General features: G+C 46.9%; 1 long non-coding RNA gene across 1 annotated transcript in view; it reads left to right on the top strand.

The window, feature by feature from the left end:
* LOC136009206 (uncharacterized) overlaps nucleotides 1–16,019 on the top strand; it is an 85,386-nt gene extending 69,367 nt beyond the window's left edge. Inside the window, exons 3-4 of the long non-coding RNA XR_010610394.1 lie at nucleotides 1,323–1,399; nucleotides 15,983–16,019. This is a non-coding gene — a long non-coding RNA (uncharacterized LOC136009206). The remainder of the gene's footprint in view (nucleotides 1–1,322; nucleotides 1,400–15,982) is intronic.
* Nucleotides 16,020–16,387: the final 368 nt, after the last annotated feature.

The raw sequence follows: 16,387 nt of genomic DNA, 5'->3' as shown, positions 1-16,387 counted from the left end.
GATGTCACATCTCTATTTTTTCCCCGATGACTTCCAAAGACAAGTCCTGGCTTATTTCATCATTGCACAGTGTGTTATACAAACGGTGTTCTGTAACTGTGGTGTATTTGTCCACTCCAGATGTTTCATACTCAGCAAAACTTTTGTGATGGTAAATTTCATGTAAACTCCTGGAAAACACAGTAGTATGTGATCACTTTGGAGAGATGGAGAATGATGTTTGCTTAGAGGTACTGCGAAGACAGTAGGAGTATTGACGGAGATTTTGACTAAACCAGTAATCTCTAAATAATTTCTCTTATTTGTACAGGCTTCTAAGAAAGGAAAAAAAAAAAAGTTTTGTTTTTTTTTTTTACCTATTTAAAACTCTCCTGAAACTGAATACCCCAAGTATAGTCTGGTTTATTGCTGAAGTCTCTCAGAGATTATATTCTGACCCAGCATAAAATGGTTAACAGCGTAAAGCTAAAAGACCCCTTTCCTGAGCATTTCTTCAGTGTGTCCGTTTTCACAGGCTCTGACTCCTGCACTCCTTGAACTCATGAACACTTTCTGCTTTCCAAAGCTCCAAGCTTATATTAACTTTCCCCTAGCCAGTTCTCTAGCAAAGCTGTGTAAACAAATGACCTGTAGCCATAATCTTCTTCAGTTCCCCCTATTGATTTCATTCTCCTATTTGCCTGCCAAATATTAGCAAAGCTTCCTTCAGAAATGGAGAAACTTTTGAATGCTTCTTGGATGGGGTGAGTCAAGGGAGACTGAAAACAGCCTGCCAGTATCTTGTGATCAGAGACTGAGGTTGATGAAGTGTACTGGTTTTGTCTGGGATAGAGTTAATGTTTTTATATTTACTTTTTTTTTTTTCCTGTGTGGTGCTGTGTCTTGGATCTGTGCTGGAAACAGCACTGATAACACAGGGACGTTTTAGTTACTGCTGAGCCGTGGTTACACAGAGTCAAGGCCTTTTCTGCTCTTCACCCCACCCCACCAGTGAGTAGGCTGGGGGTGCACAAGGAGTCAGGAGGGGACACAGCCAGACAGCTGATCTCAACTGACCCAAGGGATATTCCATAGCATATGGAGTCATGCTCAGCAACAATATATAGGGAAGAAAAAGGAGGAAGGGGTGTATGTTCGGAGTTATGGCTTTTGTCTTCCCAAGTCTTGTGAGGGAGCCCTTTTTTCCTGGGGTTGGCTGAACACCTGCTTGCCAGTGGGGAGTAGTGGATGAATTTTGGTTTTGCTTTACTTATTAAATTGTCTATACCTCAACTCATGAGTTTTCTCACCTTTACATTTCCTATCCTCTCCTCCATCCACAGCAGGGGAATGAGCGAGCGGCTGTGTGGAAATGAGATGATGGACGGAATTAAACTACAACAGGAAGACAACTGCATTGGTATGGTTAACAAAACTTCTTCAAAGAATATCACCCATGGCAGTGGATGATATTTCAGTTTTGAAAGCATGTTTTTTGCAATATCAAGGGGACAACAACTAGGTAGCTCAGCTCACTGCTGCATCTTGAAAGCCATTCATGCCACGACTCCAATGAGTAGACCTATTTTGAAGTGGCTTCCCCACACACTTACCTTGTTCCACCAATGTTTAAGGTTTTGTATGTCGCTTTACAGTGATATAGAACATTCAGGAGTGAGGAACCTTTTATGGCGTTACAGATGACACAGAAATATGCAGGCTAGCAAATAAGGAAGATACGGGTTACTCATACTGAGAGATATGGATCGTGTACTTACTTGTCATGCTTCAGGAGGATGCTTTTAGTCCAGCTAAATTGAAGGGAATCCCTCTGGGAGTGAAAAATGTAGGGTTGTACTTACAGAAAAGCAAGCACTGTGCTTGAAAGCGGTGTCTTGAAAAACGACTTCTGGGTCACCTGTGATAACCTCTCAAGATGAGCTCTCACTGCAATGCCATGGGGGGGTGAAGGGAAAGATAATCTTCAGATCAGTTAAAAAGGTGGGTAATGTCAGCTAGGACAGGGAAAATAGGAGGAGAGCTGTGAGAAGCCCAGACATGTTGGGAGAACAAGCGTGAAGAATAATTCAGAGGACACCCAAAGCTGGACAATAGACCTCATAGCAGCCTTCCAGTACTTGAAGGGGGACTACAGGGATGCTGGGGAGGGACTCTTCATCAGGGACTGTATCATAGAATCACAGAATAGTTAGGGCTGGAAAGGACCTCAAGATCATCTAGTTCCAACCCCCCTGCCATGGGCAGGGACACCTCACACTAAACCATCCCACCCAAGGCTTCATCCAACCTGGCCTTGAACACCACCAGGGATGGAGCACTCACAACCTCCCTGGGCAACCCATTCTAGTGCCTCACCACCCTAGCAGGAAAGAACTTCCTCCTTATATCCAATTTAAACTTCCCCTGTTTAAGTTTTAACCCGTTACCCCTTGTCCTGTCACTACGGTCCCTGATGAAGAGTCCCTCCCCAGCATCCCTATAGGCCCCCTTCAGGTACTGGAAGGCTGCTATGAGGTCTCCACACAGCCTTCTCTTCTCCAGGCTGAACAGCCCCAACTTTCTCAGCCTGTCTTCATACGGGAGGTGCTCCAGTCCCCTGATCATCCTCGTGGCCCTCCTCTGCACTTGTTCCAGCAGTTCCATGTCCTTTTTATGTTGAGGACACCAGAACTGCACACAATACTCCAGGTGAGGTCTCACAATAGCAGAGTAGAGGGGCAGGATCACCTCCTTCGACCTGCTGGTCACGCTCCTTTTGATGCAGCCCAGGATATGGTTGGCTTTCTGGGCTGCGAGCGCACACTGAAGCCAGCTCATGTTCATTTTCTCATTGACCAGCACCCCCAAGTCCTTCTCCGCAGGGCCGCTCTGAATCTCTTCTTTGCCCAGTCAGAGCAGGGCAAAGTAGTGACAGGACAAGGGGTAACGGGTTCAAACTTAAACAGGGGAAGTTTAGATTGGATATAAGGAGGAAGTTCTTTCCTGCTGGGGTGGTGAGGCACTGGAATGGGTTGCCCAGGGAAGTTGTGAATGCTCCATCCCTGGCAGTGTTCAAGGCCAGGTTGGATGAAGCCTTGGGTGGGATGGTTTAGTGTGAGGTGTCCCTGCCCATGGCAGGGGGGTTGGAACTAGATGATCTTGAGGTCCTTTCCAACTCTAACTATTCTATGATTCTATGATTCTATGAAATCAAAGAAATTCAACCTCAAAATAGACCTCAGCTTCCTAAGGCTGGAGACAACTAACCATTGGACTAGGTTCTCTCCAGACAAGCTGCCAAGCTTATGTTGTGGCTCACCTTCGAGGAGACCGCCTTGAGGTGGAGGTGGAGGACTGCTGGCCTCCTGGACCAGTGATGTTCTGGCTGTGATCTCCCTTTTTCCCCACTTCTTTTCAGGTCTGGCAGCTGTTGCTGGTCCACAGATAGATAAACCTGATGAACTTCAGGCTGTCCTGTGCTAGAAAGAACTCCTGTAGAGGAGTCATTGGGTTTCATAAGGAGAAACTTGCTGCATGACTTGCTGGCTTGTGATGCAGGAGGCCACTTAGATGAGCCAACGTTCTCTTACGCCAGAGATTCCTGTTGCTTGTGTGTGGGTACAGAGATATGCATACTCATGTGCAAATGAATGTACAGCTACATGTCCCCAGGATGCTCAGCGCCACTGGTGACGTCCAGGGCAGCATGACTCCTCTGTTCACTCAGCCAGATGGATTTTGTTTTCCTCCTGTTCATTTGCCCTTCAAATTCTTTGAAGCACACAATTTATACAAGTGGGAGCTGGTTGCCTTTTGCTTCCCCTGCGAAACAAAGGGAGAGACGGAGAGGGAGGATTGTATATATAAAGGAAAAGCTCCAGAAGAACAACCTTACAGCTGACAGCTCAGACAGGGTCTCCCCCAGGGAAAGGCATGCATTCTATTAACTGTGATACACTAAGGAGCTGTGCGCATACATCACTTTCCAAAATGTTTTTAAAAGTTCATTAACTTCCAGTGGAAAGTTGTGGCTGCATCAGTTGCCTTCGAGCCATTTTCACCGACTGTTGGCCCTGACTGGGGAATACTTTGTTGATTTAGACGGGTCTTTTAGAAAGTGTAGGTCTGCTGGGATATATAAAAGCCAAAGCTTCACTCTCCTGAACATTTCCTTAGTGCAGCACTTTAAAAATTGCACGGGAAGCAGGCTTTGAATGCCTTGCTGCTTTTTAACTGCTGGACTTTCAGCTTGAATGTTTCAACTTGGTTAGTAACCTGTAAATGACACCAATAAAAAGGAATCTGGATGAGGAGGGAGGAGAGAAAGGAAAAGATGAGATCCGTCCAGGCTTTCTACTGTTTCTGGGAGTTTGAGTCTAACCAGTAACAAAAACACCTGGTACCCAGTGAGGACCATGTGCTGGGAATTTGGATGTGACCCACTTATCCATGGGAAAAGCCTTTTTTGGGGGGCGTAAGGTGATGAAAGGAGGATGTCTGTAATATCAGAGCTGGGAGAATAGTGGGGTGATATATTTTCAGGGTTGCCTTCATTGCTTTTTGGACGTGCTTTCCCAAACCAGCACTCCCAGAGCTTCAGGTGGAGATGAAGCATCTCCTCCTCCTAGCACCTCACAGGACTGGGAACTGCGCTGCCCACAGAGGACATGGGCACACAGCTGCAGTTTAGCACCAGCTGAGGGTTTGGGACCTGCCCTCCTGCACCCTGAGCTCTGCTCCCACTGCCATCCAGACAGCTTTTCCTAATGCTGCTCCTGGGCTTGGTGGAGGGCAAATGAAGAAGGTGCCAGGCAATCAGGCAAAGCCTGTCCTAAACATATGCCCCTGTGAAAGTGTCAACTAGGGTTAGCTGCAGCTTTTGGGGAGATAAAAATTGACCCCTCTCCCTCCACTAACAATTAATTACATTTACTATTTTAATTCCTACTTCTTTCATGACCCCAACGGCCAAAATTTCCTCAGATACTGTATTTTCCCTTCCTTTTTATTCCCTTTTCCTCCAATCTGACTGTTGCAACATCAGAAAAAGAAGGGGATTAAAAAGAGGAAGGAGATAGTCAAGCTGTCATCTTCATTTGAAAGCAAGAACAATGCAAACTGTTTGCTAAATGTCTTTAATGTATTCATCCTTTCTTTTCCTTCCTTTTTTTTCAATCAGACCAAATACTGCTTGGTGGCCAAGGAGAAACTCCTCTGTTTTTATGGCTCTGACACACGTTGTGTGCCGTTAAGCCTAATACATATTTATCTAAAACATTAATGCAGATGACTGAGCGCTGCCTGGCTAAGCATGTTCGTCGGAGACTTTTGCGCGCATTGTCTTCTGTTGCTCTCTGAGCCTCCTTGAGGGGCCTTGTTGGAAGGAGAAATATACGGGAGAATAAAGGTTTGCTTCCTGCCCTATAGGAATTTTTTAATTACCATTTTGACAGAGAACAAGTTTAACTGGCTCTTCAGCCACAGACTATAAGGTCATTGCTATCACAGACCATAAAGAAGATACAAGAATGAGGTAATAAAGTATATGGGCTGTGTATGTCTGGTAATTTAACATTATTCTTGTAACCCTGTGAGTCACCTGTGACTAATTTAAAAATGCTGACGCACTTAGATGAAAGCCATAGTAAACCACCTAAATCAGAGTCTGAGAGCAGTAAACACTGGGGGTGGGGAGGAGGATGGAGGCAAGGAGGGGATCCAAGCTTTTATCTGAAAAGATGTAATCAAGATGTGCCTTCAGCCGGTGGTTCACAGATCACAGGAAGTGTGCCTGCACGGTGCCCCAGCGCTCCCCCACCAGGGCAAGAGCTGTGCCAGGTCACATTCAGAGGGGTTTGGGTAGGCATCAGCTCCATGTGGTGATGACCAGTCCCAAGGGTGTGCAAGTCCTGGGCTCACACTGAATGGGCTGTGGGAGGTTACTGGGTGTCTGTCCCCAGGGCAGCATCTCTTCAGCTTCTTACTAAAGCTGTTCTATCCCAGATAAAGGGAGGGACAGAGGCATGAGCTGCTGCTTCTTCTGTGCTGCAGCCAAGAGATGCTGCCTGCATTGGATTTGGAGTATTGCTCTTTCAGTTTCTTTTTTTCCCTGTGTCCTCCACCAGCAGCTGTTTGGTTTTCAGCAGTCGATATCATGGGGTTAGAGGTGGAGGAGGATTTTCTTGCAGGTAGATAGTATTTTCTGGCAGGTTCCTCAAGCAGTCAGGAGTCATGTTTGGGGTGCACAGGCTGAAGACGTGTCCATGCATCCTCTGTGCCCCTTTGCTGTGGGGACTGAGCTCTTAGCCAGGTTACAGTTGTTTTGTCCCAGTGAAACCAATGCAAATCAACTCAGTCCCCACAAATCCTGTTTCTCCCCATCTTCCTCCAGTTGTGCTTTCCCAGTCCTTGCCTGGCAGGGATTGCTCACCCTGGGGTGAGTCGGTTCAGGGAAATGAACCTGCAGGAAATTATTTGCTTGTTTGGGATGTTTACTGCTGCCTTAGCTCTCTGAACCAGCTGCTTGCAGAGCGAGGGCAGGTACCTCCAGGGAGAGAATGGGGATGCTCAGGCAGAACTTGTGTGAAGGGTGGGATCCCTGGTGATGCTAGACTTGGTGGGTTAAGGGTTCAGAAAATGTCCCACATTTGAAGAGGTCTCTTCCTTTTCCATGTCTTTTACCCCATGCAGGCATGCAATGAGACCTTCCACACGCTGGCACCAACCATTTTGTTTCCATGCAGAACATGCACCAGAGGGGCATTTTTAGCTTTAATAGGTTGGTTATTGGCTATCCACAAAGCCAAAATTTCCAGAGAAGCTCTAACCTAAAAACAAGTATTACCCCTAATAACATCATTTTGGGTTGTGCGTTAGAACTGCTTCTGAGGAACCCATTTCTGGAAATCTCTCTAGGGGGCAATGAGGTGAATTCCTGCTGTAGAAAGCAGGTCAGGAAAGGAGAGCAGATACATAATCACAGGGACTAGAGACACTTGAAGGAAACAGCGATGGTCAATAGATATTGATCCTCTCCTTTGGTGCACTCAGCCGCTGCAAGCTGGAGAAATAAAGCCTTTTGCTCCTCTTGGGAAGGTGTAGAAGATGGGTTGTGCTCAGTGGCCCAAGGAGCAGATGGGCCAGAGCTTTTTTTTTGTGTGGCATAAGGCACATTGAAGGCTGGTCCGTGGTAGAGAGGAAGGGATGCTTCCATGGTACACAGACCCGAACCTATGTTTCCTGCTGAATTCTCAGCACAGCAACCCAGTGCATCATTACCCAGGCTTCCTGCGGGATTGCACGGCCTCGCACTCTGCTTGATTATGGAAGCCAAGCCATTCTGGCTGATGGTAATGTGGAAGATCTGCCATGATCTGCTTGCCCTGATGGTAAATGTGCTCTAGGCTTCAGAGCGGTTCTGCCCTACCCAGTGCGGGACCCACAACTTTGGGGGTTTCCTGCAGAAGGCAGTTGCAAGAAGAGAGAGGCATGATGGGCTGCAGGATAGCATAGGTGCAGAGTCCCTCAGAAACGATGCTAGAGGATGAGCCATCAGAGCTATCCAAAAGACCCCTTAGGGGAGGTAGGAGAGGAGTGGACCTCTGTTATAGGCAAGGTTGGTCCTCCTGGTCTCAGGAGACAAGGTGATCACCCGAGCATAACATCCTCCCTTATTCACTCTTTCTTTGAAACAGCCATCAAACCCATCATGCCATCCCAGGACTGGGAATCTGGAAAAGCTGGTTTCCCTCCTGTCTCTGAGCTGGTCCATACTGTGATTTGTGTTGAGTCAGTCCACCTCTCCCTACTTCCCTTTCCCCTCAGTGCTTTGTCTTGTCAATGAGGCCTTGCTGACAGTGTTGTCTTGTGCATGTTCAACATGTAGCACAAGACACCAAAACTCACCATGAACTCCAGCCTTCACTGCAGTGCAGATAATGGGGCTTTATTTCAGGCAGTCTTCATAACAAAGACCTTGATATCAATCACTCAAATTTCTTAGTTCACTGGGGAGGTAATTTCTCTCCCCAAACTTGTTGCAACTTTGCCTTCACTGTGACACAGTGTGAAAAAGGTGACTTGGGAGCAACTCTACTTGAGTGTCTTCGTAACAGTCTGACATAAGGTGACAGGTCTCAGGGAAAGATTTTAGCATTTTTGACATAAATGATAACTTTTTCAGCTAAAACCTCAACATTTGCAAGCGGTGATTTGAAAGGGAGGGGGTATAAAGAACAAGCTGTTTGCTTAGACTTGGTAAAAAAATAGGAGAATGTTATTGAAAGTCATGTTTTTGAGCCAAAAGTTATGCTTTGACAGAATCCCATATTTCATTAAGAAATACCTCTTTGTTGTAAGACATTGATTGACCAGCTCTGTTCCTCCCTGAATCCCAACAAAGTACTTAATGCTGTGCAAAAGCAGAAAGAAAGACTGAGGCTGTTCCAAGCAGCTTCCTACCACACAGGCTAACTCTTATCTCTCACTTTTGATTTCTTTGCTTTGTAACATATATTTTGAGAAATGAAGGCAAAGCCTAGAAGTAAAATTGCCCAGTGTGTGACTTTCTGACATATAATCAATTGTCTGCTCACTGACTACAGACTAGCTGGGTTAATATGTCCGCGAAGTCCTTCCATTTATTAGACAGGGCAGCAGCATCTCTGGACCTAGAACAGGCTGGCAATAATTGAGGGGAGTGAAGTAACTGAATACCGCCACTCTTTCCTGAAGTAACTTATCATTCAGTCTATATTCAGTCTAATCTATATGGATTAGCCTGTGCTGGCTTTTTCAGCCTCTGGCTAGCTTTCAAACTGTGCACTGCTTTTTACTCCGAATGTGTGAAAAACTCTTTGGGTAGGGAAAATGTTAAGCAGTGTATCGTAATGAGGTGCTGCTCCACAATATTTTTTCATGGAAATTTTGAAAAAGCCAAAGCAAAATAAAGACCTGGAAGCTCTTTATGGGTTGAATCCTTTCATTTTTGGTGGGTTGATGATTGCCTGAATCACTCAAAACCTTTAAGTTGTCTTATCCTGTGTGTAGCTGTGACACAGGCATCACCCAACTTTAAAGAGAAACCACGTGAGAATCCTTTTTTAAATGATTAAACCACACTAGAGATGTTGCTGTAGACCTGTCAGGAAAAACCTTCTTAGGGCACAAACATAGACCTGACTGAGTCTCGGAGTCTTAAAATACTTGCTTTTGGGATGCTCTGCACCTGTATGGGAAGCAGGCAATGACCTGGGATCAGAAAGCTTACCAGGCTGTGGCTAGAAGATGGCAGTAGCTGAGGTGGCCCAAGACACAGACTTACTCCCATTTTGCCTTATGTTTCTTCCAAACCCTCGATGGACCACAGGAAGGGTTAGTTTGCCCTTTCCAAGCAGCCAAGCTTCCCCCCACATTCTGCCCTTTAGCAATGGCAGTCATCAGAGCATTTCTCTGCTAAGACTTTTATTCTTTATTCCTTTGGGATTTTTTTCCCCTGCTCTGTCTTTATTTGTGTGCTTCAAGGAGTTTAGCTGTGGAGGGAGTCTCACCAAAGGAGGTGAGCTGAGCACCCCTCATCCATGCAAACTTTCCCAGGTGACAGCCCCTGCTGCAGCTGAATCTTGGACTAGATTAAAGAAAAATATTATGGGGATTTTTAATTTCCCTGTGTGGAGCTGGGAGATGAGGAGCCACCACGGGAGACGTTGCCAGGGGCAGTGAGTAGATGAGAATGTCAAGCCCAGTGAGAAACTACTGAGAAGTACTGGAGCAGCATTTTTATTCGGAAGGAGTTCTCATCTCCAGCACTCACCGCTCCAGGCACCGAGCTGGAGTACAGAATGAGATCCCCAGGGTCCTACCAACAGGACAACCTCTAAAGAGCCCTGCTCAATTACAGTCGTACGGCTGTTGTCACTCCCAATCTCCCCATGTTCTCCACATGAGGGGAATGAAACATGACGATGGGGACTCTGCTTCCCGTTCCCCAAATAGGCTGCAGGGTTGGAGAAATGTTTCCTGGTGCGATGCTGGGTGTTTCCTGAAACTGCTTCTAATGTGACCCTCTTCCTGCTTGTTTTGCTGTGTGATCCACCATGTTTCGTACAGCAAGCATACCAGGCTGTATCTCCTAGGCTCTGATTTTGTATCACTTGGATTTTCGCAGTGCCTTTGGTCTTGATGGAAAATAATTTTCAAAAGCACTGGCATAACTCAGATCCTAAGCAACATCTTCCAGCAGGAATTAGGATCCTGCATACCATTTCAGGCAGGATTCAAAGAGAATTAGTTAAATCAGGGCTCTGAACAGAAAGGCTGGACACAGAATCACAGTATGATTTGGGCTGGAAGGGACCTCAAAGCTCACCTAGTTCCAACCTCCCTGCTACTGGGAGGGACACCTTCCGTTTGACCAGGTTGCTCCAAGCCCTGTCCAACCTGGCCTTGAACACTGCCAGGGATGGGGCAGCCACAGCTTCTCTGGGCAACCTGTGCCAGGGCCTCACCACCGTCTCAGGGAAGAACTTCTGCCTCACATCTCATCTAAATCTACATCCCATCAGTCCTTGCCAGTGGGGGTTTCCATGACTACTCTAGACCTTCACAATGAGCAACCCAACAGGAGTCACACAGTGCAGGTAGTACCAGCATCTGTGGTTTAAGATTTATGAAAGGAAGAATGCCCATGTGATATATTCCAATTACCTTTTCTGCGCTAGAAGCATCTTCTTGCTCAAGGTACTGGAGATTCACTTCCTAGCATACCTCCCAGAAGCATCCCCAGCTAGTAACCCAAGCTCAGTGGAGAAGAAAAATGCCAGGCAGTTTTGACATTACTTTTTCACTCCCCGTTTCTTCTAACTCTTCAGTGACATAAAAAAATATAAATAAAAAAAGCTCTCAAAGCTTAAAAAAATAAGTATAAAAATATGTATTTTTAAGTGTCCTCTGCTATGTATTTATGAACATAAGTGTTTGCTGAATTTATCAGAATTTGGCAGAAGGAGAGGTGTCCCAGAGTCTCCTAAATATTCTGAGGAAAAGGAAGACTGAACTAAGGACCCCGCAGGGGTGAGTCTCATAATACATGCCCCAAAGTGGGAGCACGGCTCACCTTTTCAAATCTCCATCTTTCAAGTTTACCTCCATCTCCTACACCAAAATCCTGGGACACAGATGCAAAGGAAGCCAGGTTTCCCCAATTTCTGCTTCCTGCCAAATGCTCAGGGAGTGTCTGGTTAACACTTAGGAGTTTAGAAACTAAAACCAAGCTGAAGGCTCAAACCCCTGCTGCACGTCAAAATGCCAGAGTGCTTTGGTGCTGCTCAGTCCTTCTCTTTGCACTGGTTAACTTGAATTAGCTTGTTCGAGAATGATGCCTTTTATCTGGTTGTCACATGCATGCTTAATGTGAACAACAGCAAGAAGAATAGCAGAAGAATAAAGGCCTTTGATGGGGATTTATGAAGGTCACGTGCCTTAATTTTGCAGGGGTGGAAATGTGCACAGAGGGCCCATGGGAAAGTGTGCTTGGCAGGCACCCGTAAGTGCTGAGACGTGAAGGAAGCAGAGTATCTAAGAGGAGAATAATGGGAGAAAAGGCAGTGACTGAGGGGAGACAAGAAAGAGCCAGATGCACCTACACTGACTGGTCTCCCCCCTTCAGGACCAGTGGATCTAAAGGTCTCTCCCTAAAGCAGAAAACAAACTGAGAACTGGAAATGCATGTGCAAGCCCATGGTTGAATTGTCAGGTTCCTACCTGGTGTCACAAGTGCCTTGAGTAGAAATTTCAGATGCTCCACCACTGGCTGGTTATTGAGTGCTGGGTGGACAAAAAGCCTTTGGATGACTGACAAGAGCATTTTGAAGAGGTGAGACCAGCTCCATCAGCACTGTGGGGCTCCCAGTGGGCAGAGTGACTGAAGCCAGCACAGACATGTTGCATCCATTACACCCATCAGGGGAGACTTCAAACAAGATTAGCATTTCCCTGCAAAACCAAGTCCTGTTAGGTCTGTTCAGTGGAGGTGGTGCAATTGTGAGCATCACAGAAGATGACTCCAGGGAGAAGCAACCCTTAGACCCCACTGCTAAATAAATCTGATATCTTTTCCTTCAGATGGGACTGGAGGTGGGATCAGCTAACATTTCCTCAAGGCTTGGAAACAGGGTGGTCAAAGTGCACCTTAGGATTTAGAGATAGGGTGTGTGTGTGTGTGGATGAAGGGATGCATTCAATGAAGAATATGCTGAGGTTCTCTGTTCCTGCAGTGGGGAAGAGGCTTCAGCCAAAGGCTTCAGCCCCAGCCCCTGGGAGGAGGAGAGTATGCCATCAAGGGGGGCACTGAATTGTCTAGGACGGGGACTGAAACTGGTGATGCCTGCCTCTTTAAGGAGAGATGTTAATGATCTGATGCCTACCAGTAACACATAGTTGTGTATGCCAGACTCCTGTGGTTTATTAGCAGGCAGCTACTTTCATATGCCAGACTCCTTTGGTTCATTAGCACCACCAACTGATGTGCAAGGAAGCCCTCTCTGCCCTTGGCCCGGCACCTCACTTTCCACCTTGCTAAGGTCACAGTGTTGTTTCCTCTAGGTCAGTCTCCCATTAGACGCTTGCCAGGTCTACAAAAGCTACAGTAAATATCAGCTCCTTCTGTTGCAGAAAGAAAGTGTCAGTGGTGGGTGGTGGAAAATGAGTGTGAAAGACCATGGAGCAGACACTGAGTAACAGTGAGATTTTAGGACTGTTCCTGGATGTTCTCCTTCCAATCCCTGTATGTTGTTCCTTTTATCTCCGCAGTAAGTTGTGCTCCTTCCCAGCACTGCAGGATGCTCGAAGCAAAACTATGATTTTCCTATTCTCTCCTAATCTAAGGGCTATGTCGCACACGTATCCTTACAGCAAAGAGTGCCCTATTGAAGGCTGCTTAGCGCCAGCCTTAGAGCAATTTAGCAATCTGCCATCTTAAACATTGTATAATGACAACTCTTCAAGCAATCGGAGCAAATTGCTCTTCAAGCAAACTCTTCAAACCTTCAGCAAACTCTCCTGCTGAGTGAGAGCCGGTTTGTGTCTCCTCCACTCTCTCAGCAGGGCTTGGCACTCGCAATGAAACTCAGGCTGCTTTCCGTGAGCTTGGCACGGCAGTACTGCAAAGGCAGGATGCAAAAGGTGGGTTGAAGAGTGTCCAAGGTTACACCTATACTATTAAACAAAAAGGGCCGGTGCTTGCTCCCTGGCACAGGCAGCAGCCAGCAGACTTTACATGCCCATACGTAACTCTCCTTCTCCTCAGGACAGGGTGGCTGCACCCTACCACCCACTGGAGACATAGCTTCAACCTGAGCTTGCGCTTGTGGCAAAAGCTTAATGGTCAGAGCTTGGCCAGAGACTGTGCTCACAACAGCCTGGCCTGACTGATCGCAGGACATGTTGGGGATATGCCTCAGTTTACCAAGTTTGATGGTGTTTAGGTATTCCTACACTGGCTATATTTGTAACCTTGGCTCCCATTGCTCTGCTGGAGGAGTTGGCAAAGCAATGTGCAGTGGGTTAGCACCTACTAATGTTAGCCGTGCAAGACCTTAGGTACTTTATGATACAAGTGGGGAAATGAGGCCTGGAGGGACCCAATAACTCCTGGAAATTCTGGAGAAGACTGACCATACTATGCTATGCTGTTGTGTTTTCTAAGTGCTGAATGCTGGCTGAGGGGAGATGGGGCCTGCACAGCTGAGGTTATTTCATCTCTAATGAAGCTGTCAGTGAAGGAGCAATCAGACTACGCTCACTTCCCCAAAGTAGGCTAAATCTGGGTGAACAGATTACAGTTTTTGACACATTCAGACCTGCCTGGGAAGCTGACAGCATTCTTGCCTGGGGAAATGAAAAATGACATGGTATGTTATATGAAAGGCCAGGGAAGTATAAAGGTTAGGGGAAGAGAGGCAGTGTGAGGGTGAGGCTTCACCGCATGACCATGAAGAAGGCAGCTGCTCTGGATCTGCTCACCCACCACACTCTGCTTTATTGGGCCTCTGGTCATTGGACAGACCCCAGTCGAACTCGGTCATGCTGAAATTCCTCACCATGGGCACTGGAAGTAAATTTCCAGGTCCCTGTCAGTGTCCTCTCCTTCCTGTGGATGGTAGAGGCTGGAATTGGAGAAGGGGATCTGGAAAGGTGGGAAGTGTCATATACCCTGATGGGCACACTGGGATGCAGAGCTACAATAAGAGCAGATGGATGGTGTGAGCAGTGTGTAGCATGCCTGTGTTGGTAGCTGGCTTGGATGAACACAGTGGTGATAAACTCAGCAGAGCCTCATGCAAGGAGAAAGGAGAGGAAAGACTGTCAGGGATGTTCACTGACAATGGCTTGGCATGCTTAAAGAATTAAGACAAAATACGTGGCCAAAGCACTCAACTGGTGTACATCAGGGCTGGTTTCTTGTTTATGGAGCAAATAAGGGCAGAGAAAACCCACAGACTCACATTCACTTCCATGCCTCCAATCACAACTCACCCCTGGTATAAACTGTAGAAGTCTTGTCCTACCAAAACACATGGGCACAACCTTGTCTGTATCTCAGGACTGTGACAGGGAGGGGTGTGGGGGATAAAGCCAGCATGTGGGCCCTTTGCCAGCAGTTATGCTACTGAAGGGATGTAGTGCTAGAGGATGGCTGCAATGCCAGCTGCATCAGGGCAGATGTGCTCCGTCAGCTGGGGGACCACAGCATTGCTTTCTGCCACCGTACCCCCTTATGCATGGGGCATAGCAGCCAGACTCAAAGCCTGAGCCCACAGAAGGTTGTGGCACCAGCTTTGCCTCCTCTGGCTTGGACTCTGCAAGGCAAACTGATGAATCCCAACCTGATGCTGGAGCCAAACGATCCCACAATTTGGGAAGCAATTTGGTTGCACAGCCCAATTCAAGTGTTATCACCCCAGCCAACTCCAGAGAGTAGAAACTGGAGCTGGGCCGAGGCCAGTAAGACCAGTGTTGGGCTGAATGTGCATCTCTGTAACACTTGGAGCTCTGGCTTTTATCTGTACTTCTTTACAGCTTACCATGTTTGCACTAGGGCTCTGCAGATAACAATCTATTAACAGTAAAGTGAATTAGATCACTGCCTGGTTATTTCACTCAGCTGAGGCCAAACTGCTCTTGTCCATTCAGGAAATTTGTGTTACTTTATTCTCTCTGTGCACGAAAGCATGTCACTCTAATTACCTCCCGTCTCATTCAGCCCAAGCAACTCCGTAACATTTGCGAGGCAGGAGAGCTATAACCTCATTAGAGCATGTTATCGTAAGAGATCAGACACTGGCAGGGGTTTGTTGTGACGAGCTGTTCACAGATGTTTTCTTTTAAAACTATAAAAGGGGAAGAGGACTCTGCAGCCAGTGATGGGGAGCACTGAAATAACCCTCTCCAGTAGCAAGGACTGTAGGCAAGTGCGCAGGGTCATACCCTGCTCCTAGCTTGGTTTGCAAGGGGCTGGAGGGAGGAAACCTAGAGGGGGGCTGTGGGGATGCAGCATAAAGCCTAACACCCTGAAATGGTTCATTCCTCACCAAACCTCAGCATCAGGAGAACACTTTCCTCATGAGCAGGTGAATACATGCCAAAGCAAACAGACCTTATGGGCAGCAGATAAGCTTCCAGTGGAAGGTGAGTGGAGCAGGCTTGTGGGCAGCAGGCAGGGTGGGTTTGGGGTGTGTTGGAGACTGGCTTTGTGGTTGCACTATCCCTTTCCTGAACCCTCTGGGGTCTCTAATTGAGAGATGCTTAACCGATGCTTGGCTTCCCCCCTGACCACATCATGAATATTTCTGGGGGAAGCTGAAACATTTTCTTTACCTCTAATCACAGCAAAGAAAAATGGTGAGCAAGCCAACCCCTTATTGCAAGCTATTAACCAAACTAATGAAAATCAAAATTTCTGGTTTGCATGTGGACATTTTTCATTGTAAAGTGCATTTTGTTTCAGGTTAGAAGAAGTAGCCACGGACCTGCCAGAAGCGACCATGTTCAGGAGCACAGCAAGCTGGCTGTGATGGGCAGGGTTGTCCCTATACCTTGGAGAAGGGGCCAGCCACAAGCTGACGGGGAGTCAAGAGCATTGATCATAGCAAATGAGCACAGCCTTGCCACACCACCAGCTGTATCAGAGCTTTTCAGTTACAAGCAGTGTACAAACTTCATTTTGAGAATGAAGACCTTGGGCCCACTGTAGGAGAGGATCTGGTTTCAGACCATCTTAAAAATCTGAATGCTCACAAGTCCGTGGGACCTGATGGAATCCATCCGTGGGTCCTGAAGGAGCTGGCGAATGAAGTTGCTAAGCCACTGGCCATCGTATTTGAAAAATCATGGCAGTCAGGTGAAGTTTCCG

Source organism: Lathamus discolor, chromosome 2 (assembly GCF_037157495.1).
Source record: "Lathamus discolor isolate bLatDis1 chromosome 2, bLatDis1.hap1, whole genome shotgun sequence".
Classification (NCBI taxonomy): Eukaryota; Metazoa; Chordata; class Aves; order Psittaciformes; family Psittacidae; genus Lathamus; species Lathamus discolor.
The sequence above is the reverse complement of the archived record's forward strand: the minus strand, read 5'-3'. Positions and strand labels throughout refer to the sequence as shown.